The following is a 22,302-nucleotide window of genomic DNA, read 5'->3' on the forward strand; positions in this document are numbered from 1 at the left end:
GTGCTGCAAATTCTCTTTGTTCTCAGAGTCTTGGCTCAGAAGTCTTCTTCCAGCTGAGTCCTCCCTGGGCACAGGCCATGTCTGCAGCTTCCTGGTCTCAGCTCCCATGACTCTGGGTGCACACTCCTTTTATGTTGGCACATAGTCCTAAAGTTAGGTGACCCCATGTCTGTCTTCCCCACTAGGACAGGGTGGGCTGAGTTCTGAACCTGGAGGGGCTCTGGGTCTGTGTCCCCAGGGTTGGCACCGTGGTTGGCTCCAAAGCAGGTCCATAAAGTGCTGGAGAATGAAAGAGTGGCAGGGTGATGTTTTGATATATTGATTTATGTTTTTTATAGTATTCCAACTAACTCTTCCATTTCAAGTAGACTGCCAGGTTGGTAACATCTTGTTTCCTTGATTCGGGTTTGGTGCAAGGCAGAAGGAGGTTGAGGTCACTGACTCTTCCTGTCCTTTAAAAAAAAAATCTAAACTCAATGGGTTTCATGTACGTTGTAAGGGGAAGGGACAAGGTAAGAAGGGGAGATGGCCTTTGAGAAAGAAGAAATCATGAGGGCCTGGAAGGTATAAGAGGTGTGAGTAACATTATCCTTGTACAGATATCCATGATGAAAGTGGGGTGGGAGGCCTTTGGGGATCCAGTGTTGGCAAAGATTTCTCTCCATGCATCACATGGAAACAGACCCCAGCTACTGCCCACCACTGTGCTTTGGTAAATGACAGATCGATGTGCATGAAAGAACAGGCCCCATCCTAATTCTCCAGGCACTTGGGCGTCCTGAGTACCGAAGGGAAATGAAGCTTCAGCAATGACTGACATGAACTTTCCTGCCAGGTGGGGGCTTTAGAGTAGAAATTAAATTGGCTTATAGACCATAAGGAAAGTGAGCTGAATACAGATGGCCAACATGCACATGAAAAGATGCTCAACATTGCTAATCATTAGAGAAATGCAAATCAAAACTACAATGAGGTACCGCCTCATCCCTGTCAGAACTGCCGTTATCAAAGAGTCTACAAATAATGAATACTGGGGACGGTGTGGAGAGAAGGGAACCCTCCTGTGCTGTGGGTGGGAGTGCAAGTTGGCACAGTTACTATGGAAAACACCACAGAGGTTCCTCAAAAAACTAAAAATAGAGTTTCTCTATGATCCAATAATCCCAATTTTGGGAATATATCTAGACAAAATTGTAATTCGAAAAGATACATGCACCCCTATGTTCATAAGAGCATTATTCATAATAGCCAAGACAAGGAAACAAGCTAAACGTCCATCCATGCAACGTGAAAGGATAAAGAAGATGTGGTGCATATATACAGTGGAGTACTATTCAGCCATAAAAAGAATAAGTAATGCCATTTGCAGCAACATGGATGGACTCAGAGATTATTACACTAAGTGAATCCGACACAGAAAGATGAATACCACATGCTCTTGCTAAGTCGCTTCAGTCGTGTCCGACTCTGTGCGACCACGTAGACCGCAGCCCACAGGCTCCGCTGTCCCTGGGATTCTCCAGGCAAGAACACTGGAGTGGGTTGCCATTTCCTTCTCCAATGCAGGAAAGTGAAAAGTGAAAGTGAAATCGCTCAGTCATGTCCAACTCTGCAGTCCACGACCCCATGGACTGCAGCCCACCAGGCTCCTCCGTCCATGGGATTTTCCAGGCAGGAGTACTGGAGTGGGGTGCCATTGCCTTCTCCGAAATACCATATAGTATCACTTACATGTGGAATTTAAAATGACGCAAATGAACCTATCTAGGAATCAGAAACAGACTCACAGACATAGAGAACAGACTTGTGCTTGCCAAGGGGGAGGAAGGGTGGGAGAGGGGTGGATTGAGAGGTCGGGGTAAGCAGATGCAAACTGTTATATATAGAATGGATAAACAATAAGGCCCAAATGTATATGGTGCAGGGAACTATATTCAATATCTTGTGATAAACCCTAACAGAAAAGAACATTAAAAAACATGTGTAACTGAATCACTTTGCTGTACAGCAGAAATTAGCACAATATTACAAATCAGGTATACGTTAATTTTTTAAAAAGACTCAAAAAAAAAAGTGAGTTGGGGATCTAGATTATAATCCACTAGAAGTGGACTCAATGAATTCCCCAACCAGAGATTGAACTCTGGCATCAGCAAGTAAAGCCTGGTATCCTAACCACTAGGCCACTGGCAACTCCCAGGACATTTTGCTAAGGCCTGATCTGGTCCAGAATTTACTTCTTCATCCCTTTACCTGTTGCCTGGAATGTGGCTGTTTGGGGGTGAGCTGGTGAGGAGTGCACTCACAGTAGCCTGGGGCAGCCCAGGAAGGAGAATCCTTCAGTCAATGGATGTTTCCTGCCAGGGACTAAAGGTCCCAGGGGGGAGAGTTCTTCTAGGGAACACAGTGAGGACCAGGACCGTGAGACACACAGACCTCTCTCCACGCTGAGGCACCTCCAGCCCAGTTCAGTCTCCTCTCGTCTCCTCTTTAGCCCCACTCTGTCCCTGATGCCCTCCTCTCCCTTGATGCAGAGACCGGGCTCCCCGGGGCTAGTCCAGTGATGGAATCTCTAATGCCTCACTGGGACACACCATCCTGGGACACACCATCTGCCTGAAGGGAGGCAGGGGAAGAGAACATACTTTGAGAGGAGGACAGAGCAGCAGAGAGAAGAGAGGAAGATGAGTGGGGCTGGGGGAGACAGGGAGAGGAAGGAGAGCGGTGGGCTTGAAAGTGAAAAGTGAAAGTGCTAGTCGCTCAGCCATGTCCAACTCTTCTCCACCCATGGACGGTAGCCAGCCAGGCTCCTCAGTCCATGGGATTCTCCAGGCAAGAATACTGCAGTGGGTTGCCATTTCCTTCTCCAGGGGATCTTCCCGACCACGGGATGAACCCAGGTCTCCAGCACAGCAGGCAGATTCTTTAGCATCTGAGTAGGGACAGCAGGGACAGGGAGAGGAAGGAGAGTGGTGGGCTTGGGTTTGCCCAAAACATAGTCCAGGACAAGAGCTTGTGCACAGGCCGTGGACTTGGGGAAGTTCCCCAGGAACAGAAGGGAGTAGCCTCGAAGAGCAGCTCAAGGAAGCAGGGAGGGCCACCGCAGGGTGCACCACCCAGTGGGTCTCCAGAGAGGCCTCGGAGCATGGTCCTGCTGGTGGCCACCAAGGAGCCCGGCAGAGAAGGCTTCAGATTTACCTTCCTGCAAGAAGGCAGCCAGACATTTATCCCCCAGCTCTGGCCTCTGCTGGCTTGAGGGTTCCCCTGAGGGGTAATAATAATTCCTTCTCTCCTTCAGTTTATCCAGGGTCCTCCAAGTCCTGGGAGGGAAGCCCTGGAACGGGGGACAGCAGGCAGCTGAGTGACGATGCAGACTAAGAAGACATGAGCCGGGGCACATGCAAGAGAGGAGGGTGAAGATGGAGCAAAAGACACGGCTGCTGCTGCTGCAGCCGAGTTGCTTCAGTCGTGTCCGACTCTGTGTGACCCCAGAGATGGCAGCCCACCAGGCTCCCCCATCCCTGGGATTCTTCAGGCAAGAACACTGGAGTGGGTTGCCATCTCCTTCTCCAATGCATGAAAGAGAAAAGTGAAATGAAGTCGCTCAGTCATGTCCAACTCTTCGCGACCCCGTGGACTGCAGCCTACCAGGCTCCTCTGTCCATGGGATTTTCCAGGCAAGAGTACTGGAGTGGGGTGCCATTGCCTTCTCCAAAAGACACAGAGAGGAAGGCAAAGAGGGCGGTGATGAGGAGACAAGGCAGGGCAGACAGGAGCTATCCCTGTTTGGAGAGAGTCAGAAGGGAGCAGGTTTTCCCAGGTGGTGATGGTGTGAAGAACCACCTGCCAACGCAGGAGCAGAAGGAACGCGGGGTTGCGAGGCTCTGTGGGCTCGGCCCAGATCGGGAGAGGCCGGCCGGCCACCCAGAGCCTGTCCTCATCCTCCTCGGCCCTTCCACTGAGGAGCCTCCCGCAGCAGGCACACTGCGGGACCCCCGGCCTCCCTACCCCTCCTTCCCCCCGCCACGCTAGAGGTTTCTGATCCAGGTGGCGGGGCGGGTGGCCTGCCTGGGCCCTGGGCCCTACCTCGCCACACCACCCGCCCCTGCGGCCTCTTCCTGGCTCAGACAGTTCACCACGAAGACCCCCTACACGTGCCCACGCACCGAAACCCCGTGGGTGCCGAGGCCCCCTCCTCACCTCCCAGCACCAACCCCCTGCCACCCTGCTGGCCTGCTGGCCCAGCTCCCGCTGTGGCCGACGCCGAGGGCCAGCATCCAGCCGTGTGCCAGCGCCCCTTCGTCACTGCCGTTTTGTCTTTAGCTTCAAGGAAAGAGTCATTGTGCCACTGCAGCCGTTCCCCCCCACTTTCCCCCGGCCTGGAAGAGCCCCGCCCTCCCTCAGGGGCTGGGTGGCACAGGCTCACTGCCCGTCCCTCTGTGCTGGCCTGGACCAGGTAGGGGACGAGGGGATGGGCAGTGCGGTCTTTCGGTGCCAAACACAGAGCTGGGGGGTGGGGGGTGTCCCGTGATGCCCTGGGACTTGGGGCAGGCAGGGTGCAGGCTGGGCTGGGCAGAGGCCAGTGACCCGGGCAGGGGTACAGCCCACGGGGACATTTGGGGCAGGAACCCCACTGCTGTGAGGCTTTGGTGCCAATACAACTGCCGAACTCACGTGTGGGTCGGTCGGCCACACACACAGACACACGCTCATCCACACTCACGGCGAGCCCAGGCACAGCCCACAGCAAGTACGTCCAGCGAGGGTCGCAGACCCTGCATCTGACTTCCGGGGCTTCTGGTGAATCACCAGGTGAGGTGAGCCATTGACCAAAGTGGCCAAAACCCCAGGACTTCTAGAGGCTCCCTGGACAGTGCGCCCTACCCTGTCCGCTGGACACTGTGGGCACTAATTGGGTGCCTCTCAGGCCTCCATGCACCAGTCCTGTGGGGGTGGGGTTGGGGACAGCCCCCCATGAACAGCTCATGTCTCAGGATTTTCTCAGCTGGGAAGGAGCCAGGCAGCAGAGCATGGCCCCTTCTTCCTGGGGGGCTGATGTTTCTGGAGCCTCTAGGCCACAGAACCCACTGGTGGTGGAGGGTAGGGGTGCGGCTGCCCCAGCTAGATCACCCTGGGGTGGGGGTGCTCCCACCCTGCCTGGCGAGAAGGGACGCACTTCTGAGGGTAGGGTCACTGAGGTGGGACCAGAGGCCCACGGGTGCAGGTCTGGGCTGCAGGGGGCAATGTATGTCTGTGTTTACATCTAGCCAATGTGGAGCCCAATGCCCAGGCCCTGTGCCCCTCCCTGGTGTCCACGTGTGTGAGTGAACATGTGAGCCTGCTGTGTCCACACGGAGGAGGTGCTCGTCCTAGGGCCCCTGCCACCCCAACCCCCATGCTGTCCCCCTGAAACAAGCAGTCCATCCACCCCACCTCCATCCACCCCCTTACCCCCCTGTGGTGATCACTGTACAGTTTTTTTATTCACAAATCCATGCTCCTCTCCCCGTCAGCCTTCACCTCGGGATCGGTAGCTTATTTGTCTGGCTTCTTGGAGGCACCTCTGTGCGTTTGTCCTCAGGTGGTCTTATGGATATCTTTCAAAAAAATGGTTATTTTTTATGATTTGTCATGGAATTTGTTCTGATAATCATTCTTCTATTATGTGGCAAAAAGAAAAGAAGAAAGAAAAGCAGGTTTGATCCCTGGGTCCAGAAGATCTCCTGGAGAAGGAAATGGCAACCCACTCCAATATTCTTACCTGGAGAATCCCATGGACAGAGGAGCCTGGTGGGCTACAGTCCATGGGGTCGAAAAGAGATGGACTGAAGCAACTGAGCCCAGAGGGGAGCGGAGGCAGGAGTAAGATGGGGCAGAGGCAGCAGAACAGGGACCGGCTGGGATGATCCTCGGTGTCAGTCTCCTCTTCTTCTGGACTCTGGCAGGCCTCAGGCAGGGACTCTACATCCTCCACCCTTGTAGCCATGCTTTCCCGGTGGATGAGCTGTCTCCTAGGTGTTCCTGGCTTTTATGCCACAACAATCTCAGTTCAGGGTTTGGCTGAGAACACGTTTCTCCCAAGGGGTAGTTGAAGGCACGTGATTATACCAAAGGATGTGACCTGCCAGCCTGGAAGCGAGCTCCCTGCAGTCCTTGTGGCAATGGGAAATCCAGTTTGGGTGAGTTGAGGAGAGAGGCTCTTGAAACTTCTGAAGTTTAAAGAGCGTGCAACGTTCCATATTTGTATTCCACCTACATTTCAGACCCAGTCTCATCCCACCATCGAGTGGGACTCCTCCCACACAGCATCAATCTTTTCCTCTCTGAGTTATCATAGCACTGATAATCAACAGCACCAACTCACTTCTCAGCTCTCCTCCTGTTGTTCTCTCTGGGATATTTTTGTCTTCTCGGGTTGTAAATTCTAGAGCTTCTTGGTATTTCCCAGGTTCCTGGTACACCAGGAATGCAAAACAGTTGGCGTTAGGCCTTGGTGAGATCACACAGATGACTCTGTGTTAGACTGGCTCTCCTAGGTCGTCAGAACATCATGATTTGAGAATGCTGAAAAACCTGGTGAACTAAAAATATCTTCCTCTCCCCAACTGACCTGCCCTGCTGTCTGAAATGTCTTCCTTTTATGTCACTTCCTGACAGCTTCTAGGGAAGTGTTTATTTTCGTTGGACAAAGAATTCCATCACCTCAGAGGGGTAATCTGCTAGTCAGCTATCACTCTAGCAAGAATTAGGTTCCTTAATTAATTTTTTTTTAAACAAAGAGTAGAAACCTTCGAGACTGAGTCCTAGACCAGGAAGAGAAGGTGGGGGAGAGAGACAAGGAGGGCTAAGTCCTAAGGCCTTGAGTGGTAGGTAAAGGCACTGACTGGCTTGGGGGGTGGGGTGGGGAAGGGCGGTCCTGGACATAGTGGGTAAACACGAAGTGAAGACGAACTGTTTGCCTTCTGTAAGGCCACTTGCATAGTGGAGGTAACTTGTTCAGGAGACACTAGTTGTCCATTAGTTCTCTGAGGGCAGGGATGGCCAGCAGACATTCCTCTGTCTCATCTGCGGTACAAGCTGAGTGTTTTTGTGTGTGACAAGAATGGAGCCAGCTCAGCACACACTCTCCAGCTTTGCAAACATCATGGACTTGTGGTGAGCCTATATTCACTCAGGGCGGCCTCCCCGTCACTTCAGAAAGGGACCTTGAGATGACCCCTGCAGAGCTGGCCTTTGGCCTGTCTACTGACTATGAAGGACTTGGGGCAGAAATCACAAGCAGAATTAAAAAGCCAGAACGGGGCTTCTCTGGTGGTCCAGTGGTTAAGAATCTGCCTTGTAATGCAAGGGACACCAGTTCGATCCCTGGTCTGGGAAGATCCCACATGCCGTGGGGCAAGTGAGCCCCTGTGCCACTGCAACTATGGAAGTCCTCGAAGGCATGGCGATGAGAAGCCCGCTCACAGTAGCTAGAGAAAGCCCACGCACAGCAACGAAGACCCAGCACACGTGAAAATAATAAATAAATAATTTTTCTGTTTAAAGCCAGAACAGTTCCACTAAGTGCTTTAAGAAACATATGTCTCCAAAAAGTATAATTAGTAAACATATACAGTTTTCTGCAAAATAAGAGGTGATCTCTAAGCCTCCTTCCTCGGCCTGGTGGCTACTCATGGTTCCCAGTTAATCAGTTACTCAAAGAGGAGGGAAGGCTTGTATCCTGTGTTCCTGGGGACTTGCCCGCCTGGCTGCTGGGGGCCCTTCTGGTCTGCTGCCTCCCACACAGGTTCTGTAAATCTCTGCTTTGTCTTTCTCCAAGAGAGCCCCATCCTGTTTTCCCAAAGCCTGGTGCTTTTGCACCGACTCCTCAAGAGAGGAGTCACATGAGATACTTTGCTTCGTTTAATTTTAGATTATTGTTGCTGCTGTCAGTCTATTGAAGTACTTTAATGAATGCCTGTATTGTTCTCAGGCCCCAAGCCTTTTTCAAACGATCAGCACATTATAAAACACAATAATGAGCCTAATTCCCTACCCTCAACACACACACACACACACACACACACACACACACACACAATGACATTGCTAAGTCCCCCAGCTACAAACAGTAGAGAAGAGTCTGGGATTTGGAGGCTGTAGAGCAAAGTTTGGTCCTGATTCTCCTATTTAGTGCTGGTGACCTTGGATAAGTTGTTCACTCATTCATTCATTCAAAGCAAACATTCACTGGGACTTTCCTCGTGGTCCAGTGGCTAAGACCTCTGTTCTGCCAGTACAGGGGGCCTGAGTTCGATCTCTGGTCAAGGAACTAGATCTTGCATGCCACCACAAGGAGTTTGAGTGCCGCAGCTAAAAATCTCACATGCGCCAACCTAAAGACCCTGTACGCTGCAACTAAGGCTTGCTGCTGCTGCTAAGTCGCTTCAGTTGTGTCCGACTGTGCGACCCCATAGACAGCAGCCCACCAGGCTCCTCTGTCCCTGGGATTCTCCAGGCAAGAATACTGGAGTGGTTTGCCATTTCCTTCTCCAATGCATGCATGCATGCTAAGTCGATTCAGTCATGGCTGACTCTGTGAGACCCCACGGACAGCAGCCCACCAGGCTCCTCTGTCCACAGGATTCTCCAGGCAAGAATACTGGAGTGGGGTGCCATGTCCTTCTCCCAACTAAGGCTTGGTGCAGCCAAATAAATAGACTTAAAAAAAAGAACAAGCATTTATTCAGAATCTCCTTGTATCAGTTGGATATATGATCTCGGCAAACTATTAACAACACCCACCTCACATTACCCTTCAGGACCGCTTGGAGCGGCTAATGAAGTCATACTTACAAAGTGGTCATACTTACGAAGTGGTCAAGATAAGCTATCTAAACAAGAGAACATTGTTGGAATTAATCAGTAAAAAGATAAAAACAAAACTGGAGGGTGGGTGGCGAGGTCCCAAATCACAACACCTGATCCATCACTTATGTGAGAAACACACCTATTTCACTGTCCGTTGCTGCAGTGGTAGCTTTGCTTTCAGAGTGCAGCCTTCCCTCAAGCCAGACCTGATTTGCCCAGGGCACCTTTCTCTTCATCTCTGTCCTTGGAAGCCCTGCTCTTTCTCCAAGCCCCTGGTCAAAAACTTCCTCGAGGAATTAATTTCTCCTCCCTCACGTCCCTCCTCTGCCTCTGTGATTTTTTTCTACATGGAGCCCTGTTATGCATGGTCTTGAGGGAAGTAACATGTTCTCCTCCAGGAATCCTGGCTCTGCCCATTTAGCTCCTGTGGTCTTGGTCAGGGGCACTGTCTTCTCTGGGCCTCTGTGTCCTCTTCTGTGAAACCTCCCTCCCCTTGCTGACTGTTGTTTTTTGGTCGCTCAGTCGTGTCTGACTCTTTGTGACCCCATGGACTGCAGCATGCCAGGCTTTCCTGTCCTTCACCATTTCTCAGAGTTTTATCGAACTCATGTCCATCGAGTCGGTGATGCCACCCAACCATCTCATCCTCTGTCATCCCCTTTTCCTCCTGCCTTCAATCTTTCCCAGCATCAGGGTCTTTTCAAATGAGTCAGTTCTTCGCATCAGGTGGCCAAAGGATTGGAGTTTCAGCTTCAACATCAGTCCTTCCAATGAACACTCAGGACTGATCTCCTTTAAGATGGACTGGTCGGATCTCATTGCAGTCCAAGGGACTCTCAAGAGTCTTCTCCAATACCACAGTTAGAAAGCATCAGTTCTTCCGTGCTCAGCCTTCTTTATGGTCCACCTCTCACAGTGGCTCAAATGGTAAAGAATTTGTCTGCAACGCAGGAGACCTGGGTTCAGTCCCTGGGTCAGGAAGATTCCCTGGAGAAGGGAATGGCTACTCACTCCAGTATTCTTGCCTGGAGAATTCCATGGGCAGAGGAGCCTGGCAGGCTACAGTCCATGGGGTCGCAAAGAGTAGAACGTGACTGAGTGACTAACACTCGCTGACTGCAGTGAGGATTAAAGCAACACCACGCCTAGGGCCTACAGTGTGCCTTGCGCTTAGTAGACAGGACTGAATGAGACTGAATGGCAGGCATGCTTTCCTGGGCTCTCCTAAGACTCTTAGCTGACGTGCTGCTTACCACATGCAAATGAGGAAACTCCGGATCCTCCTCACCCAGGAATGCTTCCTGCACTGTCACCAGGAGAGAGGAATTCCTCAGAGGCACTCCTTTCTGTTTCCATACCACCGGGACAGGCAAGCATTGAACTTGCCTTCCAGAGGCTTGGGTGTTGACAGCAGCAGCTGCCAATGAAGAGGGAGATGCCGTCACAGGGAAGGGAGGTGAGGAGTCTGAAGAGAGATTTGGTCTAGGACTGGTCTTGCTTAATGTCATGTTTATTTGAAACCAAATATAACGTATTTATTTCAAGTCAAAGCTTAGGATTCTATGTGATTTCTTTTCTGACACCAGTTCTCCAACAACTGGGTGCCCAGCCACTCAGTTCAGTTCTGACACTAACTGCCCAGAATCAGCTCAGGTCCTACAGGTTCAGGGCTCAGCCCCACGAGACTGTCTCACTTCTGATGCCACCTGCAAGCAGTGGCCCTGGGCTTATGGGACTCACACTTCTGTTCTGCAGGCTATAACAAACTCAGGAGTTCTGTGGTTCCTCCTCCTGTGCGTGCAAGTCACTTCAATCGTGTCTGACTCTTTTCGACCCTATGGAGTGTAGCCTGTCAGGTTCCTCTGACCATGGGGTTCTCCTGGCAAGAAGGCTGGAGTGAGTTGCCATACCCTCCTTCGGGAGATCTTTCTGACCCAGGGATTGAATCCGCATCTCTTACATCTCCTGCCTTGGCAGGCAGGTTCTTTACCTCTAGCACCACCTGGGAAGCCCGGCTCCTCCCTACCTTTGATAATTCGCTAGAATGACTCACAGAACTCAGCAAAGCGTTTTCCTTACTGTTGCTGGGTTATTACCAAGGATACAAATCAGGAACAGCACGTGGTCGTGGGGCTGGGGCTGGCACAGAGCTTCCATGCTCTGTAGGAGAGAGCATCCCAGCATCTGAGTGTGTTCAGCAACCTGGCAGCTCCCTCCACCCCATCAGGTGGGGGTTTTCTAGGTTTCATTATGTAGGCATTGTTAATGAAACCATTAGCCTTTGGTGACTGAACTCAATCTCCTTCCTGCAAGTGGCAGTGGGGCTGAAAGTTCCAACCCTCTCTCTCCTCAAGGGATAGTTCCTCTGAGAAACTGCCCCCCATCCAGAAGCGACCCTAGGGGTCCATCAAGAATCACTTGCTTTGTAAATCAACTATACTTCAATTAAAAAAAAAAAAGAATCGCTTCCTTAGCCTGAACTTGGGCTTCTTACAAATAACAAAAGGCCCTCCTATCACCCAGGAAATTCCAAGCATTTTACGAGCTCTGTGCCAGAGACCTGGGACAAAGAGCAAATATAAGTTTTTAAATTACACCCAGAGTCCCCTGATGTTGTTCCCACTTAAAGGCTGCAGTTTTTGGAGCTGCAGGGGAGAAGGTGGAGGACTGAAGATGCTCTCCTCAAAGCCCGTGTTACCCAGAGGCTTTTACAAGTCTTTGCTTCCCGATCACTCTGTGTCTTTGCGATGTGTCTTATCTGCCACCCACAGGGAAAGTCCTTGGGGCTCCAGGTCCTTCTGTTACCAAGTCCAGGCTCGCTCTGCTCACCGCACCGTAGGCTAATGAATCCGAGAGATGAGGTGCTGAGACAAGGAAGAGACTTTAACTGGGGAGTTGGCAGACCAAAAAGATGGCAGGCTAGTGCCTCAAAATAACCATCTTATTGGGGTCTGGATGCCAGGTTCTTTTATAGATCAGAGAGAAAGAAGCAATGAGGAACTAAAGTCAAAAGGCAAAATAGGCAGGGCGATGCGGTGAGGAAGTAAAGTGGAAGGGTCTTCAGTCTTGCAAAACATCTCCAAGGGAATGTCCAGCCTTAGGAAGGGGTGTGTTCACAGGTGGGCAGAGACAAACTATCCCTCCCCGAACTGAACAAAGGCATTTCAGTTTACAGTTTACAAGCAGAGGGGCAGGGTCCTCCAGGCAAGCCACTGGGTATTCCAACATGGAGTCAGAATTGGCTTCCTCCCTGCAACACGTCCTTTCTCTCCTAAAGCTTTCCTTTCTTTCTCTCCAGCGGCTGGCAGTTCGACTTTCTCCCTCCTTCCCTCAGCTTTCCTGCCCCTCTTGCCGTGGACAGTCTGGGGTCCATGTTCTGCTTCCTCTCCAAGTGGGCCGGGAGGGTCCGTTTTCTGCTGGCCTTGACCCGAACACTCCCCAGAAGTCCGGTGAGGACTTCGGACACGGCTTCCCCATGAGTGTTTAAAAAACGAAGCCCCAGCTCCTTCCACTCATATTAAGCCTCTGACTTACTACCTTCAGGGCTCCCACTTTCGCTCTCCAGCCATGGGCAGCCAGGCCCTCAGGCTGTCATCCCTCAGACATCCCGGGGACTTTTCCACCTCTTGTCCCCTTGCCCCCAAAGGTCAGCTTCTCTGCACAGCTGTCCTTCAGTCACAGACATTTATTTCCATGTTGTCTGCCAGGCCCGGAGCTGGACACAGAGGCGGCTGCGAGGAAGGTCGGCCCGAGCACTGCCCTCCGGGCGCTGAGCCCTCCTCCTTCTCAACAGCTGTCTGCAAGCCTGTCGCCCTCCTCCCAGCTTCTCACCCACTTGGCAGCTGGCGCCACTTTCTTGTTTTGACATCTTTTCAGTTTTCTGTGTCTCCGCAGCTTAGGTGCTTAGACTTCCTCCATCCATGCCCATCCACGTATGGAGTGTGTCCACCACAGAGCAGGACAACTCGGTCAAACCCCCTCGGAACTCTCTGCTGTGTCGGATGAATGAGAAAGAAGATGCACGACGGGTGCAAAGGAGGGCAGATGTTACGAATGGAAAAGCATCTGTGTTGATGGGCGGTGGGTGCTAGTACTGATGAGGCAACAGGGGAAATCCTCACCCTTCCCACCCTAGAGGTCCCACAGGGTCAGGCGCTGTTACACAGAGCTGTTCTTTTTTTTATTGCCATGTTCTATGGTCTTGAGAGTTCCCTGGACTGCAAGGAGATCCAACCAGTCCATCCTAAAGGAAATCAGTCCTGAATATTCATTAGAAGGACTGATGCTGAAGCTGAAACTCCAATCCTTTGGCCACCTGATGCAAAGAACTGACTCACTTGAAAAGACCCTGATGCTGGGAGAGATTGAAGGCAGGAGGAGAAGGGGACGACAGAGAATGAGATGGCTAGATGGCATCACCAACTCAATGGACATAAATTTGAGTAAACTCCAGGAGTTGGTGATGGACAGGGAGGCCTGGCATGCTGCAGTCCATGGGGTCGCAAAGAGTCGGACACGACTGAGCAACTGAACTGAACTGAACTGATGGCATATGGGATCTTAGTTCCCTGGCCAGGGATGGGGCCACGTCCCCTGCAGTGCGAGTGCAGTCTTACCTACTAGACCACCGGGGAATTCCCAGGGCTATTCTTTTATTTAAAAAGAGAGGAACTTCCCTGGTGGTCCAGTGGTTAAGAATGTGCCTGCCAATGCAGTGGATACAGGGTTGATCCTTGGTCCAGGAGGATTCTACATGGTGCAGGGTAACTAAACCCATGCATCCAGAGCCCCGTCCTCTGCAACAAGAGACACCACGGCAGCACAGACCCCTCTGCTCACCGCATTTAGAGAAAAGCCCACGTGGAGTAAATGAAGATCTATCGCAGCCAAAAACAAATAGATTTTTTTTTTTTAAAGAGAGGTTAACACATACTCATTGAAAAAGTTAAAACTGTCCTTTGCACTTATTTCCACTTTTCAATAGACTTACAGACTTTACATATAGAAGGGGTGTCACCTGATTGGAAAGAGGGACTTAACCATAGAGAGAGGAGCCACCATCACCCACCCCAGAGGCCCAGAGCAGGGCGGTGGTGGTGTGCCTCTGCGTTCACGGCATCCTTTTTCCCTGCTCCATTCTGGTTCCACGTGAAGTTGCTGCTCTGGAAATATGAGTCCCTGGAGATGGCAACACCACCGTACTTGACCCATGTGAGTCTGTGCTTGTGGGAGGCGCTGACCTGGAGTGTTGCCATCTGAACAACAGCCTTGTTGCGAGTGTTCTCTCTGAGCCGAGAGCAGTGCTGGGAGCTTTACCTAAACTCATTTCACCCTCACCCCTCACAAGAAGTTGTTTGACAGGCAAGGACGCTGAGTCTCAAGGAGGTTACAGAACTGCCCGGAGGTCACTCTGCTCGAGGGAGGCAGACCTGATCCACACCCAGATCTGTCCAGACCCCAAAGCCCTCAGTCCTGGAGACCAAGTCACCTTACTACTCAGCCTGCTTCCGGACGGCCTTCCAATATGGGGACATTACTTTAATTCTGTGGGATGACGCTGTGAGGCAGAACAGGGGATGTTAACTCTGGACATAGTGACCTGAATGAAATTATGAGGCCACTACAGTGAAGACGGTCAACACCACCCCTCCCTGCACTCAACCGTTCCATGGCCTCACGGCAGGTGCAGGGAGATTGCAGCAGAGACTGCTGATGCCAGCGGGGGAGGAAAGGTCAGGGTGGTTACATGAGGGAGGGGTAGCCCAGAGCTGAAGGTTCCATCCCTCGGATCCCCCATTTCCCTCATCTAACCAGTGGTTCTAACAATAGTGTCCGCCTTACAGGGGCAAATTTTGAAAGTAACCTGCTCAGTCAGGAGAGAACAGACTAGTCAAAGCAAGGCCGGCCACATCCTGACTAGGCGCCTGCTGTCAGCCCAACCCCAGGTCCAACGATGAATCAGGTGTAAGCAATGAAGCTGAAAATGACTCAAGGCTGGGCCTCCAGGGTTTATGACAGACTGAGTAGAACTACTGATGTGATGCAGCAGTAACTCCACAGAGAGGGCAACAGGTAGACACAGTGATAGGACAGTATCTGTGAGCAAAGGGATCTTGAGAGAAATTTCCTACAGAGGCAACAGGATGTGGTTTAGACTGGGCTGGTTTTACGGAGATGAGATTTCAGGAGCTTGGAGGGCTGAGTATATAACGCACAGGAGATTCCAGGAGGCAATTCCAAGACAAGTAGGATCAGCTGTCCAGCACTTCCTGCTCCTACAGAAGGGGAAGAAGACAGCAAGCGCCCTATTTAGGGATCTAAATATGGCAGTAATAGTCAGTCAAAGTTGCTCAGTTGTGTCTGACTCTTTGCGACCCCATGGACTATAGAGTCCATGGACTTCTCCAGGCCAGAATACTGCAGTGGGTAGCCTTTCCCTTCTCCAGGGGATCTTCCCAACCCAGGGATCGAACTCAGATCTCCTGCATTGCAGGTGGATTCTTTACCAGCTGAGCCACAAGAGAAGCCCAAGAATACTGGAGACTGGGTAGCCTATCCCTTCTCCAGGGGATCTTCCCCACCCAGGAATTGAACTGGGATCTCCTGCATTGCAGATGGATTCTTTACCAGCTGAGCTACTAGGGAATTAATTAGGATTAATTAATTAATTAGGATTAATTAATTAATTAATTAGGATATCAAACTCCCCAGACTCCAAAAATAAGCAGTCCAGTCATTGTAGTGAATTGACTTGTTGGTATCAAACAGAAGGAGCCAAGTCAGTACCTCAGAAGTCAGGGTCCTACTTCAGCATCTCTGCAGTACTGATGAGATAAGATCGTGGAGAGGCTGTTTTAAAACTGAATGTAGTGCTCACTTCGGCAGCACATACCCTAAAATTGGAAGGATACAGAGATTAGCATGGCCCCTGCACAAGGATGACATGCAAATTCGAGAAGCATTCCTTATTTTTTAGTGAAAAAAAAATGTATTTGTCCTTATTCATTCATTCATTTCAGACCGACAGCTGTCATCTTAGTAGTTAGTCCTTTTCTCTTTTTCTCCTGAAAGAGCCTGGGCTCTTGTCACTACCCCCAAAACCTCTCAAATTCCTTGAGGACTAAGGAAGCAGGGAAATAAATGAATGAGATAACACACATAAACAAAATGTTTATCTGGCACATAGTATGTTCTCACTGAATTTCAAGGAGGCACGTGGTGGTAGCAGTTGAGAATGCAGGCTCTGGAGTTGAGCTGCCGGTGTCATGCCACTTTCTGAGGAGCGACTGTGGGCAGGTCACTTTACCACTGTCTGGCTCCACTTTTGTCATCTGGGGCCAAGAATACCACCAGACCCATGGAGTTCTTGTGAGAATTAGATGAATGAGTCCATTTAGATGCATAGTAAGTGTCTTGCACATAACACGCATTCAGAGAAGTTAGCTATTATTATTATTTTATCAATCTACTCATGAAGGAATGGGAAATTCCCATGCCTGTAGGCAGGAGGCATAAATGAGTGAACTGGGGGAGCTGGAGGGCCTGATCTAAAGGGGAGACTGACGTTAAGGGAAGCATGGAACCGGCGCTGTGATTTTCAGAATGTCCTCCAGTGGAATGTCACCCCAACTCCCAGCACGGCTCCTGAAAAGGTAAATCCCTTTGACATTTTCTCCTCAAGCCCTTATGTATTCATTTATTTCTCAAAACCCTGCTTTTAGGGAGAGCGAAGCGTTGGCCAGATCTTGAGTTGTGAGATTTCTCTTTCTTAAGCCCACCTCACCTTTTTTCCAGGTCTCGCGTCCAGCACGTTTCTTCCTCGATCCCAGACCTCAGCGAAGGGCGTCGAAAGCTCAGGGCGCGCTAGTGCAAATCCGGAGTGACTGCAAAGGTGGGATTTGGGGCGTCTTGCATAGCGCGTACGGGGCGGAGTGGAGTTTCTCTGGGGGACTCTTGACTCACCAGCAGGTGGCGGTCTGTCTGCAAGGCGTGCAAGGTTCATCCAGAAAACTTGAACGGAATGTTGATGCCACTGCATCAGAGAGGCACAGCCAAGTCTCCGCGAGTAGAGCCGTGGGCATCCGCGAAAAGGTGGGGAAGAGAACGGAGCGGACTTCCTTGCCGGCGTGACTCAAGGATTCAAACGCCAAGAGCTTCCTTCGGTAACGCTTCAGGAGGGGTGAGTCCTGAGCAGCGCACAGAAAAGAGAGCGCCGACTTTCTCTTAGGGCATTATCCGTGGCTTGTATTGACTGGCTTCCCGACACCCCCCGCCCCCCGGGGGCAAGACATTTCTTAGAAGGGAACTGCCTGAGCGGATACAGGGAGCGTGGGAAAACCCGGGAGGCCGATGCCGGCGCGCCAGGCGAGCTGCAGCCGGAGGAGCGTGAGGTCCGTCCCGCCAGATGGCGCTGTCTGGCTTCCTTTCGGCCTCCCGCGCTCGTCCCTAGAGGTTCCCCGTCGCAGCGGCCGCTCTAGCCGGGCGGGCTCAGGGCTCTGTGGTTCCGGGCGGAAGTGAGGCGCCGAGCGGAACGGCCTCTGGTGACATTTTCTCCGGGCGGCGCGGACGAGTGAAGGGACTTGGTGGAGGAGGCTGCGGAGGCGGTGGGGTTCGCTTTGGCCTCCCCTTGACCCCGGTGGGGGTCCTGACCGCAACCCTCTACTCGTCGCTGGAGCTTGTGCTGAGGAGAGAAGGCGACGGTGGGGCCGTCGCGTTCCTAGTCGCCGCGGCCCGGAGGGAACCGGCCAGGGGGGGCTCGGTGCGTGCCCCGACGGGGCGCGCGCGGAGCGGGCGACGAGGTGCGGGGCTGCTGCGTAGCGCAGGTGAGGCGCGACGGGGCCCAGGGCCGCGGCCCGGCTCCGATCCGAGCCGTGGGACCCGGGCTGCTTCCCGGGGAAGCGGGGGGTCAGGTTCAGTGGGACGGGGTGCGGGCCGCGGGCGAGGTTTCTGCGGCGTTTAGGGCGCCGGGGTCGTGACGGGCAGGGCTGTCGGGCGCCGGGTCTTCAAGCCCGGAACCCGGCGGGAGGCGCGGCCCGGGTAGCGGCCGACTGGAGGGACGAAAACAGCCCGACCCCTGGCTCACTGGCTCGCCGGTGACCCTCGCGTCCTCCGGGCCCGGCGGGCCGAACCGTTCTCCCCGCTTCCCTGCCCCCGGTGGATCCCTTTCCCCGGAGGCTGGAGGTGTCGCAGCCCGTGGGCCGCGCGCGGGAGGTGGGGAGCGGCTTCGCGGCCCCGGAGTTGTCTTTCGCGCAACTTTCCGGGACCCCGGGTGGCCGGGCGTAGTGGCCGCGGCGGCTTTGCCAACTCTACTGGCCCCGCGAGCCGGGAATCTGGCGCCGACACCTGCTCGGACTCCTCTGAGAGCCCGGGCGGCCGCCCCAGCACCGCGGCTGCTAAGGCCTGGGAGGAGGGAGGAAGGCTCTCTCCCGCTTGGCGCCGCCTGCGTTTTTGGGCGCTTCCACTACCTTCTTCGGTCGGCAGACGCCCCCCTGGTCAATGGGAGGGATGTGTCAGTCTCCAAAATTGACCTCTTTCTGGCGAATTTGTCAACTCTGTTTAGAAAAACCCGACGAGGATGTAACCTGACCAGCCTCAACTTCATCATCATCTTTGTCTTTTCCTCAGTGGTACTTCGTACTTTGTACTTTATTTTCTCGTAGCACCGATTTCAGTGTCTTGGGGCGGCAACTCCCCACAGAACCTCAGCCCGTCATTCATTCTCCCTTTTAAATCGTCCTCTCTGCTATCACAGAATAGATGCTCACAGGTTGAAGGAATGAACGTCCGTACCTGTTCCAGATTGAACCGCTTGAGCAGTTTGTGCTGGATGTGCTTTTGGTTTCTCGCCTGAGCTTCTGCTTTCTGAATCCTTCCACCCAGTAGGATGCAAAACCCACTGATGATGCTTTGTCAAGGTCGGGCCTTTTCATTACAAATACATCTGGCAGTTTTGCTTAGGCTCTTGTGTAGTGTCGTGTGTTAACAGTTTGAAATTACTCTCTTTCTTCTCTTGGGATATTTTAAGGAGGGAGGCTATTAACTTTCTAATGTGGTTTTGCTGATCCTGGCAATCTGGATCCCTTCAGTAAGAACATTGCCTTTTAACAATCATTTTTGGAGGCCTACATGTTACCTGATGTCCTGAGGAGTGACAGTGTTGATCTTTTTTAGTAGGAAGTGTAATATTTTTGTTAAATAGTCTGGGTAATACAATACTTACTTGAGTGCTTTATGCACAGTAAATATAAAACTAGGAATTAAATTTGAATTCAGGAAACTTATGATGAAATTTACTGTGATGACCTATATGCTACTTTATGAAGAGCTTTAGTGAAATTTCATGCAGTTTTGTAAAATGAGAAATAAAGACATTTCTAAATCATATTCTTTCAGAGTGCTTTTCAGTACCACTGTAATCTTGACATGTGAAACCATACCTTTTTTATAATGTTAACAAAGTGGTTAACTTCAAAACATAAAATAGGAAAGGAGAAACTTCAAGGTAATTATACCTGAAGTGTCAGCTAAATATGATTTCTTAATGGGAAAATTTTTTTTCTGACATCTTATTTGTGAAAAATAGGATGGACTAGATTTTGGGACTGGAAACTTTCTCTGTTGTTAGCTTCATATTAAGCTCATAATGTTACATTACTGACTAATTCAGTTTGTATTATTCTTAAATGCATTTATGAAAGAATGTCATAAATGCTCTTTGTTTTATAGTTTGCATGATTAAAGATAGATTTACCTTTAGATTATAATTTAATGAGGTTCTGAGAGAACTGAGTGCTCAGTGTTTGTTCTTCAAAGGTTCTGTTTCATATGTGACATTACCCTTGTGTGTATGACTAGTAACTTCTAGGGGGTTGTGTAGTTACTCATTATTCAAGGGGTTGTTTTGCTGGGATCTTCAGTCTTATGGTTTTATTTTGATGTGTGCATGAATAGAGTTGACATGTGGGCACTTAGAATGTTTTCTTTCTTTTGAAAGTTTGGAAGTGATACATGTATGCGTAGACACAGACACACACACACATGGGCTTCCCTGGTGGCTCAGTAAAGAATCCACCTGCAATGTAAGAGACCTGGGTTTGATCCCCGGTTGGGAAGATCCCCTGGAGAAGGGCATGGCAACCCACTCCAGTCTTCTTGACTGGAAAATCCCCATGGACAGAGGAGCCTAATGACTATAGTCCATAAGATCACCAAGAGTCCCACATGACTAGGCGACTAAGCACACACACATACATACACACTGGAGACCGAGACCGTATGTTTGTAACTTTGACAAATGATCTTAGACCTTCCTGATTTTCTTGCAAGTAACTGGCACCATGAAAACAGTTTATATTCATATTTACTGAATTGGCAGTAATTGAGAAAATCTGTAAAAGGTGAAAAATGCTGTACTATTAATGTGTTTTCTTTTGAACCACACTGATTTTGGTATTCTGTATTATTTTTATTAGGGCCAAATAAACTTTGCTGTGTAAGTAAAAATGAATAGACATTGATAATTGAATAAAAAGCTATGAGACTGTAGAAGAGGGGAAGAGCCATTGTGAAAACAGAGACCAAACATTCAGATGGGACCTCTTCATTCTCCCAGCACCAATTTATTGGTCGCTTGCTGTGCGCCAGTAGTGCTCTTGTTGCTGGTGCTTGGTGAGTGTGACTGGCAGGCCTTGATGCTAAAGAAACTTAAATTTTTTTTTTTTTCCTAGGCTTACAGTGCTGTTCTCGGTGTTGTATCTTCTGTAAATTTGGTCAAATGAGTAGTGATATGTATCCATCCTTATGGTGTTACAGGGTACGTTCACTACCCTAAAAATGCTCTGTCTGTCCATCTCTCTATCCCACCCATCCTCCAACGACTGGCAGTCACTGATCTTTTTACTGTTACCACTGTTTCACATTTTCCATAATGTCATATAGTTGGAATCATACAGTATGTAGACTTTTCAGATTGGCTTTGACTTAATAATACATATTTAAGCTTCCTCTTTGTCTTCATGGCATAATATTTAGGTTGGTGCAAAAGTAATTGTGGATTTGCATTGTTGAACTTTGCTATTTGATATTGGCATACATTCTTAAATAAATGTGGTTATATTATACATCATTTAAAAAATTTTATTTGTTTGTTTATTTGGCTGTGCCAGGTCTGGTATGTATGTGTCATCTGGTTCCCTGCCCAGGGACTGAACCCCGGCCCCCTGCAATGGGAGCTGGGGAGTCTTAGCCACTGGAACCACCAGGGAAGTCCTGTTACACATCATTCTAATGGGTATTTTTCACTTTGTTTTTTTGCTAATGACTTATTACTTGCTGTTTACTTTATATTTACTTTAGACCATGGAAATGATTTTAGACAAAAAGCAGATTAGAGTGATTTGTTTATTCAAGTTCAAAATGGGTTGTAAAACAGTGGAGACAACTTGCAACATCAACAACGCATTTAGCCCAGGAACTGCTAAGGGACGTACATTGCAGTGATGGTTCAAGAAGTTTGCAAAGGAGATGGGAGCCTTGAAGATGAGGATGTGGTGGCTGGCCATCCAAAGTTGACAGTGACCAATTGAGAGCAGTCATCAAAGTTGATCCTCTTACAACTACATGCTGCTGCTGCTGCTGCTGCTAAGTCGCTCAGTAGTGTCTGACTCTGTGCGACCCCTTAGACGGCAGCCCACCAGGCTCTGCTGTCCCTGGGATTCTCCAGGCAAGAACACTGGAGTGGGTTGCCATTTCCTCTCCATGAGAAGTTGCCAAAGGACTCAATATCAACCATTCTGTGGTCATTCAGCATTTGAAGCACATTGGAAGGGTGAAAAAACTCGATAAGTGGGTACCTCATGATCTGACTGAAAATCAAAAAAATCGTTGTTTGGAAGTGTCATCTGCTCTTATGCTGTGCAACAGCTGTGAACCATTTTTTGATCAGATTGTGGTGTGTTACGAAAAGTGGATTTTATATAACAACTGGCAACAACCAGCTCAGTGGTTGGACTGAGAAGAAGCTCCAAAGCATTTCCCAAAGTCCAACTTGCACCAAAAAATAGTCATGGTCACTGTTTGGTGGTCTGCTGCTGGTCTGATCCACTACAGCTTTCTCAGTCCTGGCGAAACCGTTATATTTGAGAAGTATGCTCAGCAAATTGATGAGATGCGCTGAAAACTGCACCTGCAGCCAGCACTTGTTGGCAGAATGGGCCCAGTTCTTCACAACAGTGCCCGACCGCATGTCGCATAACCAGTGCTTCAAAAGTTGAACAAATTGGGCCACAAAGTTTTGCCTCATATGCCATATTCACCTGACCTCTTACCAACTGATTACCATTTCTTCAAGCATCTAGACAACTTCTTGCAGGGAAAATGCTTCCACAACCAGCAGAAGGCAGAAAATGCTTTCCAAGAGTTAGTTGAATACTGAAGCATGTATTTTTACACTGT

The 22,302-nt window shown here is 50.3% G+C and overlaps 1 protein-coding gene, 1 long non-coding RNA gene and 1 other non-coding gene across 8 annotated transcripts in view; 2 read left to right on the top strand and 1 right to left on the bottom strand.

Moving 5' to 3' along the window:
* Positions 1–13,735: 13,735 nt before the first annotated feature.
* LOC104975782 (uncharacterized) lies at positions 13,736–16,720 on the bottom strand. The gene is made up of 3 exons (XR_815227.4): positions 16,634–16,720; positions 15,637–15,743; positions 13,736–15,125 (listed from the first exon to the last, which is right to left on the bottom strand). It is a non-coding gene; the product is annotated as an uncharacterized lncRNA (long non-coding RNA).
* On the top strand, positions 15,720–15,823 carry LOC112444237 (U6 spliceosomal RNA). The gene has a single exon (XR_003032491.1). It is a non-coding gene; the product is annotated as a U6 spliceosomal RNA (small nuclear RNA).
* A 225-nt stretch (positions 16,721–16,945) lies between the features above and the next one.
* Positions 16,946–22,302, top strand: part of C24H18orf25 (chromosome 24 C18orf25 homolog) — an 85,610-nt gene continuing 80,253 nt past the window's right edge. For 4 of the 6 annotated variants that reach the window (XM_024984403.2, XM_024984405.2, XM_059880992.1 and 1 more), the window contains exon 1: positions 17,393–17,672. The gene's annotated coding sequence lies outside the window, so the exon portion shown is untranslated. 6 annotated transcript variants of the gene reach the window in all.

The sequence above is a fragment of the Bos taurus genome, chromosome 24 (genome assembly GCF_002263795.3).
Source record: "Bos taurus isolate L1 Dominette 01449 registration number 42190680 breed Hereford chromosome 24, ARS-UCD2.0, whole genome shotgun sequence".
NCBI classification, from domain to species: Eukaryota; Metazoa; Chordata; class Mammalia; order Artiodactyla; family Bovidae; genus Bos; species Bos taurus.